The following is a 5,706-nucleotide window of genomic DNA, read 5'->3' as shown; positions in this document are numbered from 1 at the left end:
GATGGTGTTGAAAGCAGAGCTGAAATCCACAAACAGGATCCTGGCGTAGGTTCCTGGGGAGTCCAGGTGCTGGAGGATGTAGTGAAGGGCCATGTTTATTGCATTATCTACAGACCTATTGGCTCTGTAGGCGAACTGCAGGGGGTCCAGGAGTGGGTCTGTGATGGATTTTAGGTGGGACAACACAAGGCGTTGTGGTGTCCGAACAATAATGCTGCGATGATGTGTTGACAAGAAATCCGCTTGACACTGTTCTTGATCATAAAAGGTTATTACATCAAGGAGTTCAGCATCAATTACAAGCTCTGCAGCAGCTTGGAGAGTGACCCAGCCCGATGGCCACTCTGTCTCTCTGTACATCAAACATAGCTTATATAGGACATGTTTAGGTATCTGCTAAATACCATATAAAGGTCTGAGTCTGCAAACTAAGGCTCCAATCCATATAAGAGCAAAGTTCTAGTGTAAACATCTTGTTGGACACCAGATAAGGGTCTGAGCCTCCATGTAACCACTGACCTCTGCTCTCCCCTTAAAGGTCACTAATCCTCTATCCAGCTGCTACAGTGTTATTTTAAACTGTTATGCGTCAAATGCACATATGTTATACACCACAGCGTTCAAAGGACTTCATAACCACAGAGGTCAGGGCGACGGGTCTGTAGTCTTTTAATCCTGTGGTCCTTGGTTTCTTGGGGACAGGGATGATGGTGGAGGCTTTGAAGCAGGCTGGCACATGGCATGTCTCCAGTGAGGTGTTAAAAATGTCTGTGAACACCAGAGACAGCTGATCAGCACAGTGCTTCAGGGTGGATGGGGAGACAGTCCGACCCAGCTGCTTTGCGGGGTTTCTGCCTCCTGAAAAGACCGTTGACTTCCTTCTCTGTGATTGAGAGAGGAGGGGAGGGTGTGCATATATAAATTATGGTTCACATTGCAATAAATTCTCTCTCTCTCTCTCTCTCTCTATATATATATATATATATATATATATATATATATATGTGTACACTCATTTTGTCTTTACTTCTGACTGAAAATGTAAGATTTCAGATTCTGTCAATTCAAAGGACAAGCTAATCTTACAATACATTGAAGCTGAACTCTTGCTAAGGGAGATTACACTGATCGAATGCACCTGTGATAAATTTGTGCATCTCTACAGTGAAAGCCTCCTAATACCTGTGCTCACACCTTCTACAGGGCTTCAAAAATATTCAGTGTGCAGATAATTCTTTGGTTTTCACAATAGAGTAACTTCTCAGTGATTGTCACATTCATCTCTTAAAGAAATGTCCAAATAAAACAAATATAGAACATCAGCTTTTCACAGATTAAAAATGCATGCAGCTGGAGAGCCTAGTCAAACTCAGAAGCAAACTCAGGAACATGGCCATGGTTAAAGCCCAGCTAAGTTACCTGTCTTTACCAACATGACAACTGCAACCACCGCAGCTTCCCCCTGAACCCTCAACCCTGTCCATCAGTCAAGGTGGAGCCACTTATTCTAGTGACACAGTGACTCTGTTACAGTAACTTTAATGTTATCCAAAACTAACTATGTCTATTCGGCAAGTTTACCTTTAATATTGCATAACGTCAGCTAACTGACGAGGTGGGCCATTAATGTTACTTTACTAACTTCTAACAGACGCCTTTTCTTCCAAAGTGTTGTCACCATAAACTCAAACACTTCTTTAATACATTTTCACTTCTGTGCACGATTCTTTAAAAACTGCAGTTAACACTGTCCAGTTATTTGAGCATCGTTACCAAAGCTTGAAGTTGGCTAATTAGTTGGTTAGATAATGTTAGCTAAGCTAATGTTATGTACCCATACCTGCTAATTATTGTAACAAATAACTAAAATGCTAGAATTTCACTCACCAACTGGAGCACAGGCTTGTGAGGGTTCTCTTTCTCTACAATAAATCGCACAGCCTGCCATTATTCATCCAGTATCTGCATGAAGAAATGCCCAAAAAGCACAAACATAGCAGAGCTACAAAGCTCTGTGACTGACTGTATTAGCTGAGCTAACTGACGACAGTCTGTCGATTAGCAGTGACAGCGACAGCAGCCACCTGTCAATCAAAGTGGCCACGCCTCTAATAATAAAAAATAATAATAAAATCACTCACAGTTGTCATGAAGGCCAAAATTGACTATGTACACTGAAACTATCTTTTGTACCAGGCTGTAAACATGTTTTATCCTGCTGTAAAGTTGGGCATTTGACTCCCTTTTGGAGCCAGCCTCAATTGGCTTGCAATTTGGTACAATTTTAGGCATTTCTGGTTCAGCTTCAGTCCGGAAACTGGAAGGTTACGGCTTGGTTCGAATCCCACCTCTTGCAGTTGTGATAATTGCTTTAACTTAAAACACCTGTGTAGTAGTGGTGGGAATCTCTGGGCACCTCACGATTCGATTACGAGTCGATTATAAAACGATTATCGATGTATCTTGTTGCATCATTTTTTTTCTATAAAGGATCCCTGGATAACTAGTAAGCATTTAATTTGCGCATTAAAATCCAAAAGAAACATATCCTAATTAACTTAAAAGGACGTCTGCATCCCTAATTTACTTTCTTAACCTCAGCTCCATGGTTCCTCATTTCTTTAACAGCCAGTTGTCAGACTTTTCTGAACACTGAAAAATAATTATCAGGATGCGCAGTATGTATACAGGATAGAGCTGTACACCAGTTTAGTCTATGCTTGTACCAGATGTTCTCAACCCTTGACTAGTAAGTTAGTTAGTAATGGCATACAGCTGATAATTAATATTACTTCGTTACTAATTTATCTAACGTTACATAAATAAATATTATTAGCGCCTTTCACGTGACCCAAGGACGCTTTACACATAGTTACAGTGACAGAACAACAAAAAGTCATCCAGGATTGAATGCCTTGGTAAAGAGCTGGGTTTTCAGTAGATTTTTGAAAATGTCCAGAGAGGTTGCATTTCGGATCTCTTGGGGATGAATTCCAGACGGTGGGGGCTGTGACGCTGAAAGCTCTGTCCCCAAAAGTCCGGAGTCTGGTGAGGGGGACAGAGAGCAGGCCCTTGTATAGGGGAGATGTTAGCTAGCGCTAACAGCCTTCACTTTTCCAGCTGTTGGGGAAACTACAGACTTTTATTAACAGACACACAGTGACCTACACTGCACGTTTACTACTAGACAGAAACTTACTGCTAATACGTCACTGCTAACTTTCACCGTCACGTTCTGCTCGCTCTCTCTCATTCCGCCCTACCCTACTGTGTAGTGTCGTGCAGTGGTTGTCTTTAAATTTGTATATTGTTGGTAACGGAATACACTTAGATTTTTTTGTATCCTATTATGTAACACTGTTACATGTAATCTGTTACTCTCCAATCCTGTTCACCGGACAATGTAGGGAACGCTTTTTTAACTTGGCATATTGACATTCTGCTCTGGTGACTAAACATTTCCCAAATTACTCTATTGTCAGATAGAGAAAGATAATATCAGCACCTAAAGTATCCAAAATCTCAAGGTAACATTAACTTAAACACATGTCCTTAACTACATTTCCCCCTCCTATTTAGCAAAAGCACCTTAAATTCACCTTCTCAGGTACATAATCCACGCACAGTTGGATTATATATTTATTCTATTGTCCAATACTGTGCCAACATTACCCACCATGTAACTTATACATGTTATTATGCAGATCACCTCCCTCTTGCTCAGTAATGACACTTCATGAAGGGAAACAGCATGAAAGTAAAATTACCATGCAAATCAGTCATGTAAATGACACTGTAGGAACCTGCTATCTCTATTATTGCTGTCTGATCTCCATCGATTCAGGGGCAGGGATGATATCATAAATCAATGTAACTGTTTTAAACTCTCTCCGAACCTACATTTAGTCTGCGCTTACTTAAAGTGTCTTTTTAAAGAATAAAGGTTTTGTTTAATGAAATATGGAGTGCTAAATTGACCCACCTGGTTGGTAGAATGAGGGCATTAAGAATTTATTTGTATGTCTTAATTTTCTTCCCTCCCTTTCCTTGTCTCTCCTTCCTTCACCTATCTAGTCTTCCATCTGTCTCCATCATTCCTTCCTTCTCTTCCTCCTTCATTTATCAATTCACCCTCTCCTCATCATCGCCCTCACCTCTTCGTGCCTCCCTTAGTCTTTTCTGCTTTCCTTCCTCACATTGGCTCTGTTTGTTTTATCTCTTTCCATTCATCCCTTCCTTTATACTTTTTTCCCAATCCTTCCTTCATTTCCTTTCTCCCTCCTTTCATTTGTCTCCTCTTTCCTTTTCTGCCTGCCTTCCTACCTACCTCTCTTCTTATTCCACTTTTTCATTCCTTTTCCCTCACTCGTTTTCCTTCTCTGTCCATTCCTCCCACTCTTTATCTCTTCCAGGCCTGACTGATGGTGTGTTGGCTGATGGCAGGGATGGTGGGTGAGGGATTGCCCCTGCCAGCCTTTGACATTGGGACCGATTCAGGCCGGGGAAACGATCGATGTTAAATCTAATTTTAAACACCCCCAGTTTAACTCTGCCAGACAAACGGAGACTAAAGGCCAGCATCTGACAACACAGCTGAGGCAACCTGATAAGACCTACCGTCAAAGTCTGCCTGCAAGTATGTTTGCATGCATGCATGTGTTTGTCTGTGTTGCATTCTCACTTGAAACAACTTACTTGACACAGGAGCCATTTGTCCTATACATAATGGAAGTTGGAGGGTACTACCTTATAGACCGAATTGAGGATTTGTGTGTTCAATTCACCAACATTACACAGCATAGAATTAAACAGCATAGACACCAATACTTGCTGATATACTGCAATAAAAGTTCTGTTGAATTGTGTACAATAAAGGCTGTATATTACTTAATGGCCCTTAAAAATTGCTTTACCAACCAATTAGTCAATATTTCTGTGGTTGAATATTCAAAATAGGAAGGCATTTGGGCACACAGTAGCAGACTCTTCCCCATGAGGACTGAAGAGGCCTACAATATATAAAGTGCCAAATCTGAGGGTTTGGTGGATGAGTTTCACTGGCAGGGGTGACTTTACGGCTGACTGTTGAGTGAGTTGTCAAAGGGTTTCAAGTCTGTCTGCAGGGCTGACAGGATCTTGGGCATTGCAGGCATGTACAAGCAAACGTCAACCAGAGTGAACAGAGTATCTATAGATTGAGGGGTGTAATTTTGGGGGTTTACTTGCTACTGTCAAGTGTAGAAAAGGCTTTGAAACAGCATAAATAGGTTAAATAGGTTGGTAGCTTGTCAAAAATAGTATAATTTTAATTTAACCTCCACTATTTATCATTTAGAAAGTATTTGTCAAGAATTTCAACAAATCTATGAAGCATCATTAACTTCCTAAAATCCTCAATAACATAGTATAATATGGACGTAATCAGATATAATGATATAAGTTTTCACACATGAACAAATCCTTCCAGTGAGTAGAGGAGGCATTATAATTGTTAAAAATGCTTACAACTACACTATAGTGAGTTGTGCTAGCTAGGAATGTCACGATTACCAATACTTCTGTACCAAGTCAATGCCAAAATTCTGAAAACGTGACTAGGTATCATAGGTACTAGGGATCCAACACTTGGAGGATGGCGACAAGTGCAGCTGCAGCGACAGCTCCCCTTTGAGAAAGAAAAACTGTAAGACTTGTGTATGTAAACCA

This window comes from Micropterus dolomieu, linkage group LG08 (genome assembly GCF_021292245.1).
Source record: "Micropterus dolomieu isolate WLL.071019.BEF.003 ecotype Adirondacks linkage group LG08, ASM2129224v1, whole genome shotgun sequence".
NCBI classification, from domain to species: domain Eukaryota; kingdom Metazoa; phylum Chordata; class Actinopteri; order Centrarchiformes; family Centrarchidae; genus Micropterus; species Micropterus dolomieu.
The sequence above is the reverse complement of the archived record's forward strand: the minus strand, read 5'-3'. Positions refer to the sequence as shown.